Source organism: Oryctolagus cuniculus, chromosome 4 (assembly GCF_051225735.1).
Source record: "Oryctolagus cuniculus isolate XC-2025 breed Fujian yellow rabbit chromosome 4, ASM5122573v1, whole genome shotgun sequence".
In the NCBI taxonomy this organism is placed as follows: Eukaryota; Metazoa; Chordata; class Mammalia; order Lagomorpha; family Leporidae; genus Oryctolagus; species Oryctolagus cuniculus.
The window spans coordinates 148,600,507-148,624,759 of record NC_142870.1 but is presented as its reverse complement, the minus strand read 5'-3'; the positions used below and the strand labels follow the sequence as shown (position 1 = coordinate 148,624,759).

Here is a 24,253-nt window from a genome sequence, read left to right as displayed (position 1 = left end):
TGAAAATCCATACACACTACCAGTCTAATAACAAGAAAATGCCAAGCAGATTCTGCAAAAATACTTTCTTAGGACTTCAAAAGTGTCAAGGTTGCAAAAAAGATGAACAAACAAAACCATAAGGAAACACTGAGAAATTGTCATAGTTTGAAGAAGACCGAAGAGACTAGAAAACTAATGTAATGCAGGTTTTGATCTTGGGACAGAAAAAAATGGATATCAATGGGGAAAATTGGTGAAATCTGAATACTGTATGGTTTGGTTGGTAGTGTTGCATCAATGTTTATTTCATGGTTTTGATAAATATACCGTGGTTGTGTAAAATAGTAATTCACATTAGGAGAAGGTGGGGAGGGAAGGTATATGGGACCTCTCTACTATCTTTATAACTCTCTATGAATCTAAAATTTACAGAATTAATAAACTATTCTGTAAAAACTAATTTTTTTAAAAAAGCTTGAAGAAAAGGAGATAGAAAGGGTCTGATTAATAAAATTAAGCATACAGGAAAGGAGAAGCAAAGGTGCCTGCTGTGTGTGCATTTGTATGTGTATATATGTGTGTGTTAGATGAAGGCTGAGCGTATGTGAGTCCTGTAGCTATACTGTGAGGTAAATAATGAGCAAAAGTGCTTGAGTGAACCTCAAAAGAAACATCTCTTTAAATTTTGAGCACTAATCACCTTGCTTGCCTTGCCTTTGTCCTGGATGAAGCTTCTTTCAGGAGAAAAAGTACACTACAGGGGGCACCTGGATTTGAACCAGGGACCTCTTGATCTGCAGTCAAATGCTCTACCACTGAGCTATACCCCCACGCCGATGACATGCTTCACATAAACACTTATTCCATTTTTTATTGCCTACATCATACCTCATAAATCTTTTGTGAGTGAGGTTCCTTATGGTTTAAAATTCACATCCAGGTCCCTTGCGGCTACATCACCTGCTGCCTTTCCCAGAATAACCTCAGTGCTGTATCCTCAATCTGACACTCAGCCTTTAAGATATACCACCAACTGCCCAGAGATGTCTGAGTACAGTGATGAATGCTTCAAGCATTAGGGGCCACCACCAAGTATAGGACATGGAGGACTGTGTATTCACAAATGGACTACAGAGGTTCATGTTCAACTGCGAAATCATGGGCAAATACCATGCATGTGCATGTATTGTACATTGTGTATTTTGCATACTTCCAACATATTTTCAAACAGAACCTCCAACTGTCTCATTTTATAATCAAAAGCAAGAAAACAAACAAAAAAAAAATCGCTGGATATTCCAGAGTCCAATATTCACCTTTGAGCACCTGTGACTCCTATTCCTTGAACTGCAATCTGGGGATAGTAATCCTGTGTATTGCTGCTGTCAGGCCAGGGAGCAAACAGCAGCTGCAGTTCCTGTTTGCACACTCACGGGGGCCTGAGATATCCACTTCCAGCCTTTCCACTCTAATACCAACAGTAACCAGGTTTCAAACTCAGTGTGCCCAAAAGTAAAAGTGTCATCTTCTTGCCCAAGCCCTCATATCCAGCTATTTAGCTTGGTTGTAGTAACAACAGCTCATATGCACTGGGCATGTACAACAGGGCAGGCACAGCATTTAATGCCTACCTAGGGAGAAGAGGCACCACACTGGATGAGAACAAGGCTTGAATCTTTCTGGGTATGAGCCAGAAGAGCAAAAGCCCCTGATCCCTCTCCTTCCCCAGGACCTCTGTGACCTCTGGGCCATGGAAGTCCAACCAGGAGAAGGACCTGGGGAAGACCCCTGACTGCCCTTTCAATCCAGCCATGGATTTTCTGCCTCCCCCATCCCCATACCCTCATCTCATACACACACAGCCCAAGTACAAAAACGAGTCTCTGCCATCACTGAAGGAGAGGGTTTCAGGGAAAGAGAATTTGCCTTCCCCAGCAGCCACCGCCTGGGGCTGATTCTGTCCCCTCTGCGTGAGGACAACAGTTCCACTCCCGTTTTCCTTGTCCCCCTAGAGGAGAGGCCCGAGGCTGGCCAGCCTGGCTGGGGGATGCCCTAGACCTAAGGGGTATCTAGGAAGAACAGCTGAGGATGGGGAAGGGACTGTAGGGGCAACCACGCAAGACCCAGGCCCTCTGCTTCTCCTCCAGGACATGAACAAGCTGATTGGAGGCAGCAAGAGCAGGATTCAGTTGAAGGTGGGCCAGCTGCGGTGGGTAAGGAGTGGACCTGACATGGGAGCTTTACCAATAAGTCCAGGGGGACTGGCCGCATCCAATCCAAAGGCTACAGTCATGCAATCTGGGGCTTCCTACTTGGTTCAGTATGTGGGCTATGTGGAGGTTCTGCAGACAATGCATGTCCTGGACTTCAACATCCAGACACCAGGGAGACCACCCATCTGCTCTAAAGCTGCACCAGGTGCTAAGGGGGCATACATATCCAATGTATGTGAGCACATACATTGGCCAGCTGTGGTCCTGCACACAGTATAAATTGCTGGATTTTTCCTGGCCTCCAAAGGATTCTAAAACATAGCTATGACATTGCTCTCTGGGATTCTGCCCCAAAACTTTCAACACTGGGAGAACAGTCTGGGTGGGCAATGTACTGAAGACTTGACCATGAGTCTATTACCGAACATCTCTGAGTCTCAATCTCCTGATGTCAGATGGGAATGCTGGTAATGTCTTGTGAAATGTTGGTGAGAGATGGAGGTAATTATAAACAGCCTAGGCAGGTGCCTGCCTGCCCGTATTCTAGGAACACAGAGCAATTTGTTATTATCCAATCAACCATGAGTACAGAAGGTCAGAGTAAAATCCATCTAGAGCAAGAAAATAGAAGCACACAGGGGGCACCTGGATTTGAACCAGGGACCTCTTGATCTGCAGTCAAATGCTCTACCCCTGAGCTATACCCCCTTGCTGAAATAAGCTTGTTTTATAGCGTATCTATCTCTCAATGTTCTGGCCCTACAACTCTCCAATGACTCAGGGGAGCTATAATTAGACAGAGGCTGCCTGGAGAGAGTCAGGGCATTACAAGTATTAGAAAAGGTTGATAATCAAAAGAGACAGGACTCTTTTAAAAACTATGTTTGCAGAGCCAAGAAATTCTTGTTCGGCTTGCCAGTATCCCAAGCCTCTTTCCTATCCACCATATTTCACCTAAAGTAGACCTCAGTTCCAGCTGAAGATCATCAAGTTCCCCAAGAATGGCAGCACCGATATGAAGTGGATGATCAGATTCCTGTCATGCCTCCCTTGGCCAAGGTTCCCAGCAATGGAGGCTCACGTTCCTCTTCCTGACTTCCATCAGCTGAGTTCATCACTGGCATTTGATAGATTCATATTGCATTAAACTGACTCTGGGAAAATAAGTATAAATAACAATTGTATGAGACAGCTTTCCTAAGCCATAACTGTGAGATGATTTTCAGTCACACAAAAGCAGATGGTCTTATGTGACTTAGCTTGCCTGAAACTTGGAACACTGTCAACTTTGAAAGGTCATGTGATGATGAGGAACAAGGCTCCAGACAAGAGCCTCTTAATCAACCAAGTAAACTACTTATTCTGGTCCCACCTCCAAAGATTCCTTTTAACTTCTGAACACAACTGTAATTACAGCTGCTCATATTTCTTGACCTCATAAACATCTCCTTTCGCCTGGTAAATTCAGTAGGTGTGTCACTTGCATGTTGGGCCTATTGGGAAATCTCTTTTCTGCCCATTTTCCAGACTGTGCACATTCTTTAGGTATTTCTAAAGGATCCTCAGTCTGGAATGGTCATTTTGTGTCAGGATGGTTGGGAGCATAGGGGAGGGGAGAGACTTCATGCCATTCCTCCACTTCCCTGCTCAGGTTGGAATTGAGAGCTAAAGGGGAAGAGTCACAGTGCATGTTTTTGCTCATTGCTCTGTCTCGCTCTGGACATCAGTGAGGGTAGAGATTTTAGCAGTAATGATATGCTCTGTGTTTCATGTCATTGAATGCCAGTACTGGAAGGGATTTAGAGATTCTCTTTTGCAGACTAAGAAACAGAGATCAGGAGAAGCTGGGCAGCCTTGCTTAAAGTAACAGGAACACGAATGGCAGGATCCCAACCAGGGTCAGAATCTCCCATTGCCTGGAAAGACACAGATGCTTAAAGAAATGTTTGTGAGAGCCAAAAGTTGTGACACAGATGATTAAGCTGCTGCTTGCATCACCTGCGTCCCCATCAGAGTGCTGGTACAAATTGCAGCTACTCTGTTTCTAATCCAGCTTCCTGCTAATGCACCTGGGAGGCAGCAGATGATGGTCTAAGTACTTGGGCCCGTGCCACTCATGTAGGAGACACAGACGGAATTCCAGGCTCCTGGCTCTGGCCTCCCCACCTCACCCCACCCCCCGCCCACTGAGTTATAGCCATCTGGGTAGTGAATCAGCAGCTGAAGATCTCTCTTTCTCTCTCTCTCTCATTCTGCCTTTCAAATAAGCACACCTCTTTTTTTCTAAGAAAAGAAAACTTGTGTAATAAATATCATATTGTGATTATGCAGAGTGTGATAATGGTCTTGGTTTGCTTGAGACTCAGTTTTATTAGTGCATCCCAGAAAGCTCCTCAGAAAACTGGCTTAGTAGCCAGCCCCAATACTGCTTTACTTTTTCACACAGTGTTCCCCACCCCTAACCACCCACTTTACAATTTTGCCATTTCAGACCTCCCATGCTCAGAATACTATTTACTTAAAATTTGTCTTGAAATCAAACCACTATTTTTACTTAGTCTTATCCTAAGCAAAAATATCTTTGAGACCATGCCAGTTGTATTTCTTTCTACTACACATCAAAATAAGTACATAACTATTGAAATGTGTTAAAATTGTATTTAACATAGGCTACACTTACAAAGTGTTGTGCATGTTTGTAAACACTTTACAAATACTCTGCAATACTATTTATTTCATGTTCAACAATCCAATGAAGGAAGAATTATCTCTTTTATTTTACAAATTATGTACCAAGAAGCACAATGAAATTAAATAACTTGCTCAAGGTCACACAGTTGATAAGTCTGTCCCTGTGTCCCAGTGCCATGTCAGGAAACCCTCAGGGATATCTACTATGTTCAACTTGACTGGGCCACCAGGTGCCTAGACATGTGGGTAAACACAATTCTGGGTGAGTCTATGAGGGTTTTCCTGGATGAGACTGACATTTCAGTCAGCAGATGACCCTCCCTCCTGGGGGTACAGCTTATCCAATCAAGTTAAGGCCCAAACAGAACAAATGCTAAGTAGGAGAGAACTCCTGTCTGACTACTCTGAGCTGGACATCAGTCTTTCCTGGCCTCCAAACTTGACAGGAAGCATCCTGGGTCCTGAGCCTGTTCCATCAGACTGGACCTGCCACATCAGTTCTCCCAGGTCCCCTGCTTGTGACTACAGATCCAGTAACCTCTCAGCCCACAGAACCCTAGGAGCCAGCTCCTCACAACAAACATCTCTATACAATCATGGATGCACACATGTAAGTACAGGAGAGGTCTTCAGGCATATTATGAAATACATGTATGAATTGCACAATTTTTTCCACCATTATTCCATTTTCCATAACTTTTTGAAGTATCCTTATATACAAATATGTATGTGAATACATATATAATATGTATATATGCATGTTACATATATATTGTATGAGCATGTATATATCTTTCCTATTGCTTCTGTTCCTTGTAGTACCCTGGCTCACACACACAGCACATTCAATAAAGAACAGTCAGGCCTGCCATACATTTGAGGATTCTGTTTGCTCCATGAGGCCAGGACAGCACCTACAGCAAGAAAGGGGTTCAACTAATCTGCTCGAAATTCCTAACCTTCCACCATCATGAATGAGGTCACCTGGCAGTAGCAAGTTACTCATTATGTTAATGTTGTTGGGAAGAATTCAGCTTTCAAATGGCCTTGATTTACTTCTGCGGAATTAAGTCCAAAGTTTTTATAGATTTGACCAGTCTCCTGTGAGTGAAAAAGTTTCACTTTATAGAAAACTGCAGCTTATAGAACACACCCTTGTCTATCTGGGTTCCTCACCCTCCCTGAGCTAATGAATATCCAGGCCTGGGCCCCCACTTTATATGAGGAGTATGAGACACTAATGTCTGTCTAGCTCTCTTACAAGGAGCAGAGCTGTGTATCTCGTATCACCAATCTTTCTGCCCAGGGACTGCCCCAGAACCAAACCTAGGAGCTAGAGCTCTGCTCTCTATGGATGGTTGGACCAGATACTGGCTGCTTCCCTTCCCAAACCTCTTGGCGCTACCTGTAAGTTAATTTCTTAAGAACAAAGGAGAATAATTCAAGGGAAAATACTAGTGCTCAGAGGGCAGAGTGAAAACCTTGGAAAAAGCACTGGCTACATGTGTCTTGCTGGATTTCAGAACAGCTATGGTCCAGTGGCTGCTATGTACCTCCTGATGTCCCTCTTTTGAAAGGGTGTATCTGTTGCAGTCATCCTGTGCCTGACCTACCATTGTGGGACAGATAATATGTCTCTTAGTTCCCAGGTCTTCAACTGAGAAGGCTGATACAAAAGGATCAATTTCAGTTCACAATTGATCATAATGAAAGGACTAAGAGTCAAAGGGAGCACATAAACAAGTCTAGTATCTGCTAACACCAACCGATAGAATAAATAAAGGGGAGAGTGATCCAACATGGGAAGTGAGATACTCAGCAGACTCATAGAATGGCGGATGTCCTAAATAGCACTCTGGCCTCAGAATCAGCCCTAAAGGCACTCGGATCTGGCTGAAAAGCCCATGAGAGTATTTCTGGCATGGAAAGCCAAGACACTCTGGCAAAAAGATCTCTGTGAGTGAGATCCCAGTGGAAAGAACAGGTCTTCAAAGAGGGAGGTGCCTTTCTCTGAAGGGAGGAGAGAACCTCCACTTTGACTATGACCGTGTCTAAACAAGATAAGAGTCGGAGAACTCAAGGGGCTTCCATAGCCTTGGAAACTCATAACTGGTGCATAGGGAGATTACTGATGCCATAAACAGGAGTGTCAATTGGTAAAGTCAACAACAGGAGTCACTGTGCACTTACTCCTCATGTAGGATCTCTGTCCTTAACGTGCTGTACACTGAGGCTTAATGCTATAACGAGTACTCAAACAGTATATTTCACTTTGTGTTTCTATGGGGGTGCAAACGACTGAAATCTTTACTTAATGTACACTAAACTGATCTTCTGTAAAAAAAAAAAAAAAAAAGAAAGAAAGAAATTATCAATTCCCAACTTGACTCTCACTGGGATTAAACATGACAATAGGTCTGATCTGATTTCATCATCATTTAAAAAAAATCATCTATTATTTTTCACTTTATGTTTCTGTGTGGGAGCAAACTGTTGAAATACTTACTTAAGGTATACTAAGCTGATCTTCTGTATATTAAGATAATCGAAAATGAATCTTGATGTGAATGGAAGGGGAGAGGGAGTGGGAAAGGGGAGGGTTGTGGGTGGGAGGGACGGTATGGGGGGGGAAGCCATTGTAACACATGAGTCGTACTTTGGAAATTTATATTCATTAAATAAAAGATAAAAAAAAAAAAAAAAAAAAAAAAAGGACATGGAGTTGAGGAATCACACTCAAGGAGCCTCGTTTCTACCTGGACTTCAATTCTGAGCCTAATTGCATAATAGAATGAGATTTTTGTAAAACCCTGGGAGGAGTGAATATATTTTGCCTATGGGAACTGGGGTCAGAGGACAAAATGTGTTTTAAAACATGTGCCCTAGTTTCCTTAACACTGCTGTCACTGAAAAGCAATGTCTCCATCCCGTGCACTTGATTCTGGCTAAGTTTTGGACTTTCACACCAGTGGAGTATGGCAGAAGTAATGCTGTCTGACTTCTGAGCCTAGGTCAGAAAGGGAGATGCAGCTTCCACTAGCTTCTCTTGGTTCCCAGCTTGCTCTAAGGAAGCCAAGCTGCCACATGGAAAGGCCATGATTCCTGTGGTATTCAGAATGCCTGAGGCCATAGGTATCAACACATGTGGGAAGTGTTGGGCGCTCTAACACTTCGTGCTTTAGCCAGCCCTGGAAACTGCAATGCTGTGGGTCCCGTCCCTTGTCTGTCTTGCTGACTATCCCTCCCCAACACCACCAAAACATATAAGACTAACATCTAGACTCTATCCCTCCCTTCACCTACTCTGATCGGCAATGATAAACAGCACCGTCTTGTGGAGGACCCCCAAAGAGTATGTATGACCATGACCAGGAGTAAATCACAGTCCAGTACATGATCTGGTGAGCCATGCAGGAGGCTTCAGAAATGGTCACTTGTATTTGCTGGCACCACCTGCCAGCAAGTTGCTCTACACCTGCAGCTTCCTGTTGATCTGGGGTGAGGGCCAGAGGCCAGTGGTTGCCAAGCTTCTGGCAGATCTTCAGTTTCATTTGGTAAGAACTCCAAGCTGGACACTGTGGCTCAGACTCCTCCTCCGTGGGCATGCCAGGATTCCCCATAAGGTGGAGGTGTAGTCAGCAAGGACACCTCCCACCCACCCCAACTTCCTGGTCAGCTCCTGCCACTCTTCCCACACTCAGTCTGGTAGCTCTAAACTAAAGAAATAAGACATTCTCCTTCTCCCCAGATGGCATCCAGCACACAGTTCCTGTGTCTTTATTCTGTGCCTCCTTCTGCCAGCCAATGCTGTCAATCGTCCTCTTACTGAAAAGCTGTGTGTTACCCAGCACTGCAATAGTCCTCAAAGTATCTCCAAGTTGAAGGCCATGGGTCTGCAAGGGCTGTAGGGCCAGATGAAATCCATTGCCTGCCAGCTGACAGCCATGGCAGCCTCCTTTCACTGACTGGAGAGCCTGGCTGTCACACTGTTACCCAGAAAGCTTGGTCCCTGTTCCCAGTGCCACATCAAAGTAACAAAGCTAAGACTTGAGGGTGAAGGAATGATCAAGTTTAATCTGAGGGCAATAGAAGATTAGCAATCTCAGGCACTGTTGTCTAGTTTAGTGTCTCTGCGGTTTGTATTGAAGCTACAGGGAAGGGGGAATTGGTCTCACAGGTGATACAAGAGGAGTAGCACACCTCCGGGGTAGCTGTGATAAAGGCCAAAACTTGTCATCCAGTTGCCATTGCAGCTGAGTCCTTGAGAAGGCCTGCCAGTGGAGAGATTAAGCCTGTCTCAACTGGGGTTGCTCTGGCTACCTGTAAGAGAAATTGGGATAAAATTTAAAGCATTCCCAGGTTAGGAAGGAAGAGAAAGCCAATGATTTAGCCTTGAAGCATAACAGAGTGTTTCAGAACCACTGCCTGAAAAACATCACTGAGCTAGAATTATGGAGAAAAAAGCTGTGCACTGTGGGAACATTTTTTTTCTGTCAAGGACCATTTGGATATTTGTAACATCCCTTGCAGGCCATAAAAAATTATTAACTTAAAAATTAGCATGCTATAGATTGGTTGAATTTAGAGTCCCACTTGTGGTTGCCTTGGCAGGGCCGGATCAAATGATTTTGCTGGCCTTGTAAGACCTGCAGACTGAACATCCCCCACCCCCAGATTATGGCAAGAACCAACTGCTGTGATTTTACGTCACCCTGTTCCCCACTATGCCATCTTACAGTCTGGCAACAGAACCTCTGTGTAGGGCAGTGTGGCAACCAGGCCAGGTGGTGAGTTCAGGGAGAGAAAGCAGAAATGCAGAGAGCTGAGAATGTGTTCTTCAGAGTGACACGTTGGCATTCATATTTTATGTGGAGCTTGGTGAAGGTCAAGTTCTTTGGCCATGGACCAAACCCTTGGCCCATGGAAAATCTTTCATTTTCATCTTCTTTGGTTTCAGTCATGTTTCCTTATTTTCTAGGAACTTAAGAAAAATAGGGTAATAGGGGGCATGGAGAGAGGCAAGTGACAGATCAAAGAGAGTTCAAATCCTAGTTCTGGACTTTTAAGTCCCCAAAATTGTCAGTTGTAAAAAGATGCCCCGTTTTCAGAACTCCTTTTTTGAAAGAGCTTTCAGAATTCAGGGGGCGTGTGGAGATTTACTTTGCCTGAGAAAAGTCTCACTGGCCTCTCCCACATTGCCTCAGGCACCCTCTGTGGCTTTCAGTAGCTCCAATTCTAAGAGAACTGTGTGCTGGCTCTTCCGCCAACACAGTCACAGCTGCCCTGCAGCACCCAGTTGCAATCCGAAACCAAACACAAAGCCAGCTCTTACTGATGTAGGCAGGCAGATAGGATAAAATTCAATTAGGTTTGTAAACTGGAAGACCACGCCTTCACCACACCCCCTGTGTGATCTCATGCCCCTACCTGACCACACCTGTATGCCCACCTGCCAATCAGGCTACATAACCACTCCCCCTTTGCAAGTGGGTAAAAGGCCTATTTTGGACCTCCTTTGCTCTGTTGCCTTTGTTGTCCGGTGCCTTCAGGGCATGTGGCCTTCACTCTTTGCCTTCGAATTGCTGCTAGTGATAAGCTGCTCATAACCAAACACTTGCTGCACATGGCTTTTGGCCTGTTTTCTACTTGGTATGGATTTCAACTTAATTTCAGGACTTTACTTTCATCCCTTAGATAAGGGATGCCCTCATTCCCTTATGCATTTCTCTCACTAAATAAAAAGCTTAAAATTACCACGCTGCCTGGTTTATCTGTGCCAGTATTCAGAATTCTTCTCTGAATTCATGGCAAGAATCCACATGGCTTATTAATACGGAAATATTAATAGGCAAATCAGTATCATTATCAGCTGCCCGACACACTCCCCTTTCCCACCCCCTCTTCTCCCAATCTAATGTCATAATTCAACAGCCAGTATACACAATAGAAAACACACACAACTCCATTTGCTCTGTAATGGCTCAAACAGCCCCAACTTTTCATCAAGATAGAAATAACAGCAGCAGAAATTATGTGAACAAATACTCCAGCCGCAGCAATCTCCTAATGAGACCTTTCCCCGGGGCGGGGCGGCGGGCTCTGGGCCTTGATGGTCACTGGGTCTCCCTGACTTGGCTCGAGCTCTAGGCAGCATTGTTTGGAAATGTAAATATATGCTGCATGTGTCATTTTAAGTTTTCCAGTGGCCACATTCATACAGGAAAAAGAAGCAGGTTAAATTAATTATAATACTACTTTTAACCCAGTATATCTGACATCATCTCAGCATGAAACCGATATGTGAAGAGTGATTAATGAGATACTTTACAATTCCTTCTTCACCCTTAGTCTAGGCTCACTTCAGCTGCTCAGTAGCAACACGTGGCTGGTGGCTACTCTAACAGACCCTACACAGCTGTTCTTCTGTACAGAGAAGCTGTTATTTTTATGGCTAATTTGTTTCTTTTTGAAAAAGTGCCTCTCCTGGGTTATGTAACTGAAATGGGAATCCTTATTCCTAAAAGTAAGCTGCCGGCATAATACACAAGACACCTAGTTAGGCTTGAATTACAAAAAGATAATAAAATTTTTTTAGTATAACAACATACTAGTTTTGCATGAGGCTTACTTATATTATCCAAATTACTCATTGTTTATCTGAAATTCAAATTTGACCAGACTTCCTCTATTTTTGTTTTGTAAATCCAGCAACCCTGCATGATGTCAACTAAACAGAATTGAGCCCTCAGTTGATAGGGAAGAATAGATGGCGAGTAAGTGTGGCCTTCTCCCGCCAGGAATTCAGATGGTGGAGGGAGAGACTCACCAGGTGGCCAAGAGAGTAAGAGTCATGATGTGATCCACCTTGGTCTAGCAGAGACAGCAGTGTATGGGCAACCCCTGCAAAGGGAAGAATCAGGAAACACGAGGGCAAGGAGAAAATATGGGCATGTGCTTGAGGCAACAAAGATGATAGTGCACCAGGAGGCCAGAGGCAGGCCTGCTGGGAGCACCAGGGGGCTCAGCCTTACCGCTGAGCAAGGACAGCCCCTCAGGGAAGGCAACAGGCGGTGCCCACTCCTTGGAGCTGGTGCCTGTCGGCCCTGTTTTCTTTTTCCCAAAGATACCTAAACATCCTCTAAGTGCATGATTTTACAAGACCTCAGACTTTAATGTGATATCTGCAGCTTTACAGTTTGCTGTGTATTTTCTACACTAACATAGTTTTTTTGGTTGTTTTTGTTTTTGTTTTGTTTTTGTTTTTTAGTTTTTGCACTAAGAGCTCTTATAAAGGATGAAGAGAGAGAAGCATTGAGTCTGCGTAATTTACCAGATAGTCCTTTGTGTGCTGCAAGTGTGAGGCGGGGAGGTTTGCCAAAAATCCTCCCTAAAGTTCCTGAAATGCAAAAACAGCAACCTGGTTAGAGCCAAGAGAAAAGGTGTAATAGGGATTACAGAATTTGGGACTAAATGTTTTTTTTTTTTTTTTTCAGATGCCTAAGACTCTGAGGTGAGATCCAGAAAGTCTGATCCAGTGGATCTGAGATAGGGCCCAAGAATCTGCGTTTCTAATCACTTCCTGGGGAAGCTGCTGGTTTAGGGACTACACTTTGAGAAGCACTGCCTTGGATAAGGAAAGCATCTCCACAGGGACATGAGTAGCACCTGTTCCACAGGGAGTCTTCTTGGGTTACAAATGCCAACAGCACATGCTGCATCGCAGCATCTGCAGGTGGGCATGCACAAATGAGTGGTGTGAGTTCTTAGGGTTCTTACAAATTGCTCATTTGCAACTCTGGAGGCTGAGGGGAGAAGTGGCGCAAAGGTGATGCTTTGAGAACAGGTACCCCAAGCTAGAGTCCCCACTCCACCCTCACTGCCTACCCCTGCCAGCTCTGTCCACTGCAGCCTCCATCCACTGTGCTTTCTTCTTCTGCCTCTCCCTCAGACATTTCTAGATGGGATCACAGGAGGGCCACCTCCCCTAGAGAAGCCTCAAGGTTATCATCACCCAAGATGTCCACTTCCTGTCCTCTCATGTCTTTTCCTGACCTGCTTGGTGGCAGTTGGAAAACCTACTTGTCAGCCATGTCTGAAGATTCACTGGCTGACTGGGTGGGACTTTCCTGTCCAGGGGGAGCACTCAGACCTACTGGCCCAAGCCCACGAGAAAGACAGGGCTCTCCCTCAGAGCATTAGCAACAGGGCTAGGTGAATGAGGCTGTTGGCAGTCATTGACGGCACCCCGCCTTCGGCCCCTCCTGGGGTTGCCCTTTCCACGAGGTTACCTTCCAAAAGGTTTCTGGGAACTGCAGCCCCTGAAAGTTTCCCTGTGGTTTCTATTCCCCCACAGGGCCAGACAAGGATTCACAAAAGTAAATAGAGTTAGAGGGATGTCCAAGGCCAAATATAAGGAAGCCCCAAGAGTCCCATGCACCTACATGTCCTCTGTGGCATTTTCTCTGTTCTGTCCCAGACACCCTCTCTGCTCTCAGCAAGCCACACCTGCCATCTGTCTCAGAGGCCCCTTCTTCCAGGAAGATCCATTACTACAGATGCCTTCATTCCGGTCGGAAGGTTCAGCACAGCCCAGTAATGGTAAACTTGGAGGACCCTGTGCTCTCTCTTTGTCTAGGTGGAAATGTTACCAGAGGGAGTAGCAAACAGTCTTTGTAGCTTTCTGCAACAAAGCTGGATTTCCTCCTAGGCTTCTCCTAGAGCTATGGCAAGACAGGTCTTACTTTGTGCCCAACTGATAGATTGTTGATTCACATAGATTACAAATTACATCAATTTGCCTCAGGCAAGCTGTTTGATCTCTCTGAGACTGGCTTGCTTACCCAAGATGTACATGTTACCAACTACCGCCCAGACCTGTGAATAGTGAATATAAATGAGTAGAACTGTAAGTTGCTATTACAGCCAATGTTTACATTTCTTCATGCATTCTTCTTTTGTAAAGATTTTTTTTATTTGTTTGAAAGGCAGAGTTACAGAGAGACAGAAGGAGAGACAGAGATCTTCCATGTGTTGATTTACTTCCCAAATGGCCACAATGACCGGGGCTAGGTAGGCTGAAGCCAGGAACTAGGAGCCTCTTCCAGGTCTTCCATGTGGGCACAGTGATCCCAGGACTTGGGCCATCTTCTGTTGATTTCTCAGGCACATTAGCAGGGAGCTGAATCACAAATGGAGCAGCCAGGACTTGAACTGGCATCCAAATTGGATGTCAGTGCAGCAAGCCATGGCTTAACCCACTGTGCCATAGTGCCAGCCCCTTTGCATGCATGCTAATGGGCTTTGAAAAGAGAGGACAGGTGAACAGCTATGCTCTGTCAGCCATCCTGAACAAGAAGTTTCATTATTTATAATATTACAGACAGGTAAGAAACAATTTCCTGAACCCAAGAAGATTGGCAGTGAGATGGAAGCCTCCTATTTTGGGTTGCCCTGAGATGCAAATTATCACTGGGAATCTTGTGAACCCCTCTATCCCCCAGGATTCATCAGCACTAAAACCTCAGGAAGGGGCTGACCCCAGACACCTTCCTGGAGAAGCAGATTGGGGGGAGATGGAGTGATGGAGAGAGCAAGGGGGCATGAGGGGGATGATGGATGGCTTATCTGCAGGATGTGAGTGGAAAATAGGAAGGCTGGAGGCACCTGGAGAGCCAGCTAAGAGAGATGGTCCACACACCAGCAGGGAGTCAGGACAAGCAGATTACTGCTTCCTGTGTGCATTGGCATTACTGGATCAAATTCTCTGGAGAAACGAGCAGTCCAAGCCATCATCATTGTTGAAGGTAAGCTGGTAAGGCTGAATTAGCCACTGGAATCCAGACCTCATGAACTTTGCAAAATGACTCATTTATTTCATTATTTTTTTAGATTTTATTGGGGCCGGCTCTGTGGCATAGGGAGTAGAGCTGCTGCCTGCAGTGCAGGCATCCCATATGGGTGCCGGTTCGAGTCCCGGCTGCTCCACTTCCTATTCAGCTCTATGCTATGGCCTGGGAAAGCAGTAGAAGATGGCCCAAGTCCTTGAGACCCTGGACCCACATGGGAGACCCGGAGGAGGTTCCTGACTCCTGGCTTCGGATCGATGCAGCTCCAGTCATAGTGGCCATTTGGGGAGTGAACCAGCAGATAGAAGACCTCTCTCTCCTCTCTCTCTTTCTCTCTCTCTCTGCCTCTATGTGTAATTCTGACTTTCAAATAAATAAATAATTTTTAAAAAATAATAACCATTCTGTTCAAAAAAGATTTTATTTATTTATTTGAGAGGTAGAGTTACTGACTGAGAGAAGGAGAGAGAGGTCTTCCACTGCTTCACTCTCAAAACGGCCACAATGGCTGGAGCTTAGCTGATCCAAAGCCAGGAGTCAGGAGCTTCTTCCAGGTCTCCCACACAGGTACAGGTGCCCAAGCCCTTGGGCTATCTTCCACTGCTTTCACAGGCCATAGCAGAGAGCTGTATCAGAAGAGCAGCCATTGGGACATGAACTTGCGCCCATATTGGATGTGGGCATCACAGGTGGAAGCTTAGCCCACTATGCCACAGTGCTGACCCCAATGACTCATTTCTTCAAACTTTATTTTGTTATCCAGGGAATCATTCATTCATTCATTCATGAGCATTGAGAGTACCAACAGCAGCCCTGATCATGTGCTAAACTGTGTCTATGAACCAACATGGAATGTTCATATTTCAGGCTCTACCCAACCCTCTGGCTCCAAAAGTAGGAGCAGGCCCCTCAACTGTCCATCAAAGTCACTGAATAACCAGGCGTCTCACTTTCCTGGGCAGCATGTTTGTAGCCTCCCTTCAAGTTCAGCTCCCAGGGATGACCCATAGATGGCACTAGGTGGCTACAAAAAAAAAAATGAAATTTCTTTTAGAATTTTTTTCAACTTTATGCTACAGAAAATTTCGAACAAATTTTACAGAACTAGAGAAAATATAATGATGAGCCCCCATGTGCCTATCACCCCATGTCAATGATTATCAACAAGTGGTCAATCTTGTCTGTTTTCCTCACCTGCTTATCTCACCCACTGCATAGTTTTGAATGAAATCCCAGACATCACATCATGTCATCTATCAATATAAAAGATAAATGGTGGCCAGCACCGCGGCTCAATAGGCTAATCTTCCACCTTGCGGAGCCGGCACACCAGGTTCTAGTCCTGGTCAGGGCGCCGGATTCTGACCCGGTTGCCCCTCTTCCAGTCCAGCTCTCTGCTGTGGCCCGGGAGTGCAGTGGAGGATGGCCCAAGTACTTGGGCCCTGCACCCTATGGAAGACCAGGATAAGTACCTGGCTCCTGCCATCGGATCAGCGCGGTGCGCTGGCTGCAGTGTGGTGGCTGTGGCAGCCATTGGAGGGTGAACCAACGGCAAAGGAAGACCTTTCTCTCTGTGTCTCTCTCTCTCACGGTCCACTCTGCCTGTCAAAAAAAAAAAAAAAAAAAAAAAGATAAATGGTAACAGCAGGATGAGTACCTTGATCAGGCCTCTTTAAGTCAAGAATTTTATTTAACGGAGATTCCAAGATGGCAGAATAGGGAGAGAGCTTACTACTCTAGTCTAGGAGATGATAGTTAAGAAAGAGTATAGAAAGTGCAATCTTAGGGAAGAATTATAGAGAAAACTGCAGGGGAAACTCCAAGCAAATTAGAGGGACACTGTGGATATACGTGGAGGGTGTGTGCACAACTCAGGATCCCAGCAGCTGAGAGTCTCAGCACCAGCTTTGGAGAATGAGGTGAGACCAGATTGCAGCAGCTGAAGCTGCTGGCCATAAAGCTGCATGAAGAGCCTGGCATGAGTCTGGCTTGGAGTCATGTCGGGGACAGTGTACCTGCCAACCTAGATGAGAAAAAAAGGGGGCATGTTTCTCTCTCTCTGACCCCCTAGCACCAGTGTCCTGTAACGAGCTGAGAGGGTAGGCACCATCTTGGACATATGTAATAGCTGTGCCACCTTGTGTCCACATGCCCAGCAACCAGCTGAGAGGAGACACCTGAGACTGGCTGGGAGAATTGACTGGGGGCTGGGAGCTCATGACTGTGGGAACCTTGTGTACTGGGACTGTGAAAACATTGTGGCTGTGTAGAAGGGTGCAGGGTGTGGCTGGGTCTCTGAGTAGTCACTGTGGGCAGCTCCACAAGCTCAGGGTTCCCTGTTCGCATGGTGAGGGTCATTGCTGAGGGATCCATGCTCACACTGAAATCTCACAGATCCTCTGTGTGGTTCTTATGGCAGGGCTAGCACCCAGGCATTGGTCTCCTTGGAGGAGAGAAGGTAAACATGAGACTATGCTAACAGAACTGATCAAACTCTCCCCTCTGATAAAAAAAAAAAAAAGGTATTTACGATGCCCAACTCGGGTGTCACCTTGGACACATCCCTCAACCTTGAACACTGAACAGAGCTCCCTGACCACACCCAGCACACACTTCTGGATATTCACTGAAAGGGCAGACACTCCACTAAGCCTGAGATGCATAGTCTAAAGATAAAAGCTATCACAGGGAAAAACAAAAACAAGGAAGACAACATAATGCTCCCAAAGAAACAGAACACTTCAATACTATGACGATGAAGAGATTGAAGATGCTAGAAATGGAATTCAAAAAATTGATCATAGGATTACTTAATAATAATCAGAAGCAAATCCATTAATTAAGGAAATCCATACATGACATGAATGAAAATTTTTCCCATGAAATTGAGATTTTAAAGAGAAATCAAAATGAAATATTGGAAATGAAGGAATCAATATAGCAAATAAAAAATGTGGTGAAGAACCTTAACAACAGACTCAGTGAGGCAGAAGAAAGAATATTTGAGTTAGAAGACAAATCTCTGGAAGTTTTATAGCCAGACCAAAAAAAAAAAAAAAGAAGAGGAAATTAAAAAACTAAAAAACACTGTTGGAGATTCTTGAGATACTATCAACCAACATATAGGTCTTAGGAGTTCCTGAAGGCATGGAAAGAGAATAGATTATAAGGCCTTTTTAGGGGGCTGGCACTGTGGCATAGCGGGTTATGCCACTGCCTGCAGTGCTGGAATCCAATAGGGCACCAGTACGAGTACTGGATGCTCCACTTATGATCCAGCTCTCTGCTATGGCTTGGGAAAGCAGTAGAAGATGGCCTAAGTCCTTAGGCCCCTGCACCCAAGTGGGGGACCTTTAAAACTCCAGGTTCCTGGCTGCAGATTAGCCAATCTCCTGCCACTGAAGCCATTTGGAGAGTGACCCAGCAGATGCAAGACCCTCCTCTCTCTCTCTCTCTCTCTCTCTCTCTCTCTCTCTCTCTGCCTCTAACTCTTTGTAACTCTGTTTTTCAAATAAATAAATAAATCTTTTTTAAAAAAACACTTTTTTAGTAAAATAATTACTGAAAACTTCCCTAATTTGGAAAAAGAAAGGGACGAACAAGTACAGGAAGCACATAGAACTCCTGATAGACATAACCAGAAAAGATCATCACCATGATATATTGTAGTCAAACTCTCCACAGTAAAACATTAAAAAAGATTCTAAAATGAGCATGAGAGAAACACCAGAGTACTTTCAGAGGATCTCCAATTAGATTCACAGCTGACTTCTTATCAGAAACCCCACAGGTTAGAAGAAAATGGCATAAGATATTCCAAGTATTAAGAGAAAAAAACTGTCAACAGAATACTGTATGTACCCTGCAAAGTTCTCATTTATGAATGACAGTGAAATAAAGACCTTCCATAACAAGCAGAAATTGAAAGAATTTGTCACCACTCATCCAGCCCTACAAAAGATGCTTAAGGATGTGCTACACACAGAAACATGCTCATCACTATGAAAGAAGGTGAAGGCAGAAAATCTTCCAGTAAAAATACAAAGGAAATCCAAAGTAAATAATATCAATATTTATGGGAAAATGGCAGAGCCAAGTCATTACTTATCAATAGTCACCTTTAGCCGGCGCCGTGGCTCAATAGGCTAATCCTCCACCTTGCGGAGCCGGCACACCGGGTTCTAGTCCCGGTCGGGGCGCCGGATTCTGTCCCGGTTGCCCCTCTTCCAGGCCAGCTCTCTGCTATGGCCAGGGAGTGCAGTGGAGGATGGCCCAGGTGCTTGGGCCCTGCACCCCATGGGAGACCAGGAAAAGCACCTGGATCCTGGCTCCTGCCATCGGATCAGCGTGGTGCGCCGGCTGCAGCGGCGGCCATTGGAGGGTGAACCAACGGCAAAGGAAGACCTTTCTCTCTCTGTCTCTCTCTCTCACTGTCCACTCTGCCTGTCAATAAAAAAAAAAAAAAAAAAAAAGTCACCTTGGACATAAATGGCCTCAACTTTCCAGTTAAAAGATATAGACTGGCTGACTGGATTAAAAAATAAGACCCATCTATTTGCTACCTACAAGAAACGCATCTCACCAACAAAGAAACACACAGACTGAGAGTAAAAGAATGGAAAAAAATACTCTATGTTAACAGAAACCAAAAAAAGAGCTGATGTAGCCATTCTAATATTAGACAAGATAGACTTTAACACAAAAACTTTTAAAAGAGACAAAGAAGGATACCAAGTATACAAAGGGATCAATTCAACAGGAAGATGTGACTATAATAAAATTTCATGCACCAAATTATGGGGCACCTGGCTATTTAAAAGAAATGCTGATGGATCTAAAGGGTGACATAGACTCCAATACAATAGTAATGGGGGATTTCAATACACAATTTTCAGTAATGGGCAGATCAACCAGACAGAAAATCACCAAGGAAATAACAGAGGTAATCAGCACTATAGATCAGAGGGATCTAACAGATATCTACAGAATTTTTCATACTACAAATGCACAATATATATTATTCTCACCAGTACATGAAACTTTCTCTAGGAGAGACCACATGCAACACCATAAAGCAAGTCTCAACAAATTCAAAAGAATCAAAATCATACGACACATCTTCTCAGAACACAATGGAATGAAGTTGGAAATCAACAACTCAAGAATCCCTAGAACATATGCAAACACATGGAGACTGATTAACATACTCCTGAATGAACAGTGAGTCATAGAAGAAATCAAAAGAGAAATTAAAAAATTTCTGGAAATGAATGAAGAGCACAATACACCATATCAAACTTATGGAATATAACAAAAGCAGTGTTAAAGATGAAAATTAAAGTAATTGGTGTCTAGAGCAAGAAATTGGAAAGGCACCGAATAAAGAAGCTATCAATGCATCTCAAGGACCTAGAAAAGCAACAGCAAACCAAACCCAAAATTAGAAGGAGGAAAACATTAATAAAATTAGTGAATAAACGAAATTGAAAAAAAATACAAAATATCAGCAAAATGAAAGGCTGGTTTTTGGAAAAAATAAAATTGACACACCTTTGGCCCAATTAACCAAAAAATAAGAATTGAATTAATGAAATTAGAGATTAAAAAGAAATATAACAACAGATACCACAGAAATAAAAAAATCAGAAATTATTACAAAGAGCTGTATGCCAACAAATCAGGGAACCCGTAAGTAATGGATAGATACATGGACATATACAACCTACATAAATTGAGCCATGAAGGTACAGAAAACCTAAACAGACAATAACTAAGATAGAAATTGAATCAATAGTAAAGACCCTCTCAAAAGAAAAGTCCAGGACTGGATGGCTTCACTGCTGAATTCTACCATTTGAAGAACAACTAACTCCAATTCTTCTCAAGCTATTCAAAACAATTGAAAGGGAAGGAATCCTCCCAAACTCTTTCTATGAAGCCAGCATCACTTTAATTCCTAAACCTGAAAAAGATACAACAGAAAAAGAGAGCTACAGATCAAGTTCCCTGATGAACAAAGATGCAAAAATCCTTAACAAAATACTAGTCAATCGAATGCAACAACACATCAGAAAGATCATTCACCTGGATCAAGTGGGATTTATCCCTGGTATGCAGGGATGGTTCAACATCCACAAATTAATAAATATGATACATCACATTAATAAACTGAAGAACAAAAACCATGTGGTTATCTCAATAGCTGCAGAGAAAGCATTTGATAAAATACAACCTCATTTCATAATGAAAACTCCAAGAAAATCGGGTATAGAAGGAACATTCCTCAACACAATCAAGGCAATTTATGATCAACCCATAGCCAGCATCCTATTGAATGCGAGAAAATTGGAAGCATTCCCACTAAGACCCCAAACAAGACAAGGATGCCCACTCTCACTATTGCCATTCAATATAGTTCTGGAAGTTTTAGTCAGGGCCATTAGGCAAGAAAAAGAAATCAAAGGGGTACAAATGGAAAAGAGAAAGTCAAACTACCCCTATGTATTGGTTACGTGAATATATATATATATATATATTCCAAAAGACTCCACTAAGATACAATTGGAACTCATAAAAGTGTTTGAAAAACTGGCAGGATATAAAATCAACACACAATCAATAACCTTTGTATACACAGACAATGCCATGGCTGAGAAGGAACTTCTAAGATCAATCCCATTCACAATAGCTACAAAAAAATACCTTGGAATAAATTTAGCCAATGACATCAAAGATCTCTATAATGAGAATTATAAAATATTAATGAAAGAAATAGAAAAGAACACAAAAAATGGAAAAATCTATCATGTTCATGGAGTGGAAGAATCAATATTATCAAAATATCCACACTATTAAAAGTGATTTACCAATTAATTGTGATACCAAACAAAATACCAAGAACATTCTTATCAGACATAAAAAAAAATGCTGAAATTCATATGAAACACAGGAGACCTTGAATAGCTAAGCAATCTTATACAACAAAAACATAGCCAGAGGCATCATAATACCAGATTTCAAGACATACTACTGGGCAGTTATAATAAAAACAACCTGGTACTGGCACAAAACCAGATGGATAGACCAATGGAGCAGAATAAAAAATGCCAGAAATCAACCCATGCATCTACAATCAACTTGTCTTTGACAAAGTAGCTAAAACCAATCCTGGAGCAAGGAGAGTCTCTTCAACAAATTGTGCTGGGAAAACTGGATCTCCACATTCAGATGTATGACACAAGATTCCTACCTTACACCTTACACAAAAGTCCACTCAAAATTGGTTAAAGACCTAAATATACAACATGATACCACCAAATTATTGGAGAACTTTGGGGAAACCCTGCAAGACATTGGCATAGGCAAAGAGTTCTTGGAAAAAATCTCAGAGGCACAGGCAATCAAAGCCAAAATTGACATATGGGATTACGTAAAATTGAGAAGCTTCTGTATTGCAAAAGAAACACTCAGGAAAGTGAAGAGGCAACTGACAGAATGGGAGAAATTATTTGCAAACTATGTAACTGATAAAGGATTAATAATCAGAATATATAAAGAGAGCAAGAAATCCAACAACAAAACAAACAACCCAGTTGGGCAAAGGACTTAAATAGGCATTTCTCAAAAGAGGAAACCCAAATGGTCAACAGACACATGAAAAATGCTCAGGATCACTAGTTGTCAGGGAAATGCAAATCAAAACTACAATGAAGTTTTACCTCACACCAATTAGAATGGCTTTTATACAGAAATCAACAAAGAACAAATGCTCATGAGGATATGGGGAAAAAGGTACTGATGGTTGGAATGTAAACTGGTACAACCACTGTGAAAGATAGTATGGAGATACCTCGTACTGGAAGGTGAGATATCTCATACTGTGGAAGATAGGTCACATAGACCTACCATATGACCCAGCTATCCCATTTCTGGGAATTTACCCAAGGGAAATGAAATCAGCATATGAAAGAGTTATCTGTACTTCCATGTTTATTGCAGCTCAATTCATGATAGCTAAGATATGAAGTCAACCCAAATGCCTGTCAACTGAAGACTGGATAAAGAAATTATGGGGTATTTACACAATGGAATACTACACAGCAGTTAAAAAGTGAAATCCTGTCATTTACAACAAAATGGATGAAAGTGAAAAACATCATACTTAGTGAAATAAGCCAGTTCTTTTCTTTTTTAACTTTTATTTAATGAATATAAATTTCCAAAGTACAGCTTATAGATTACAATGGCTTTCCCCCCACAATGACTTCCCTCCTACCCACAACCCTCCCCTTTCCTGCTCTCTCTCCCCTTCCATTCATATCAAGATTCATTTTCAATTCTCTTTATATACAGAAGATCAGTTTAGTATACATTAAGCATGTCCCAAATTGTACATTTCCATTGTTCTTGTTTTCCTCTGACTTCCACTCTTAATATTCTTTTTTTTTTTTTTTTTTTGACAGGCAGAGTGGACAGTGAGAGAGAGAGAGAGGACAGAGAGAAAGGTCTTCCTTTGCCGTTGGTTCACCCTCCAATGGCCACCGCGGCCAGTGCGCTGCGGCCAGCGCACCGCGCTGATCCGAAAGCAGGAGCCAGGTACCTATCCTGGTCTCCCATGGGGTGCAGGGCCCAAGCACTTGGGCCATCCTCCACTGCACTCCCTGGCCACAGCAGAGAGCTGGCCTGGAAGAGGGGCAACCGGGACAGAATCCGGCGCCTCGACCGGGACTAGAACCCGGTGTGCCGGTGCCGCAAGGCGGAGGATTAGCCTGGTGAGCCGCGGCGCCGGCCCCACTCTTAATATTCTAATATAGGCTAGTTGACACTTTTTCAATGATGATTTTCTCTATTAAACCTTTTATCTATTAAGGCAGGACTTCTGGAGGCTTTTCCCTACTGCAGTTTTTTTGAATCACAGAGGTTTGTCATTGGCTAGCTGATTTATTTAGGGTTAAGCCAACAAAGGGATTTCATTTCTTTCTGCATGAAAAAACATATGAGCCCCCAAGAATAGAAGGAACAGACATACACCAAAAACAAATGTTCCTGTAATACAATTAGATTCAACGTTGTTAAACCCTGCCCTTATACCATCTTCCTGTTTTCATCTCTTAAAAGGACAACTTGTGAATCTGATTTTCACAAGTATAATACAAAACATATGTATACATAATTATATATATATGTTATAATATCAAAAATAAGTGTAAAACTAATGTATCACTCTCAAAAAAGATTTGTATTTTTATCTATTTTATTTTAAACCTGTAATGTTTAATTCTCAAGGACGTACTTAACAGTTCATACTACTATCCACCCCAGTGGCCCTTAAATCCGAGCACAGTGATTGCTTTTGCTTTCTCCCCTTCGTGGAACAGTCCCCACTCCCCAGCCCTGGCTTCTCTCATCTCCAACTTTTGCACATCCTTGGGCTCTCCCCGTGAGGGTCCCAAAGTGAAAATGACTCATTTTATTTAGGCAACTTACAGTTTTGTCGATTTTATCAAATCTGTTTAGTATTCC

At 43.3% G+C, this 24,253-nt stretch overlaps 2 non-coding genes across 2 annotated transcripts; both read right to left on the bottom strand.

The window, feature by feature from the left end:
* Positions 1–740: 740 nt before the first annotated feature.
* TRNAC-GCA (transfer RNA cysteine (anticodon GCA)) lies at positions 741–812 on the bottom strand. The gene has a single exon. It is a non-coding gene; the product is annotated as a tRNA-Cys (tRNA).
* A 2,019-nt stretch (positions 813–2,831) lies between these two features.
* Positions 2,832–2,903, bottom strand: TRNAC-GCA (transfer RNA cysteine (anticodon GCA)). The gene has a single exon. It is a non-coding gene; the product is annotated as a tRNA-Cys (tRNA).
* Positions 2,904–24,253: the final 21,350 nt, after the last annotated feature.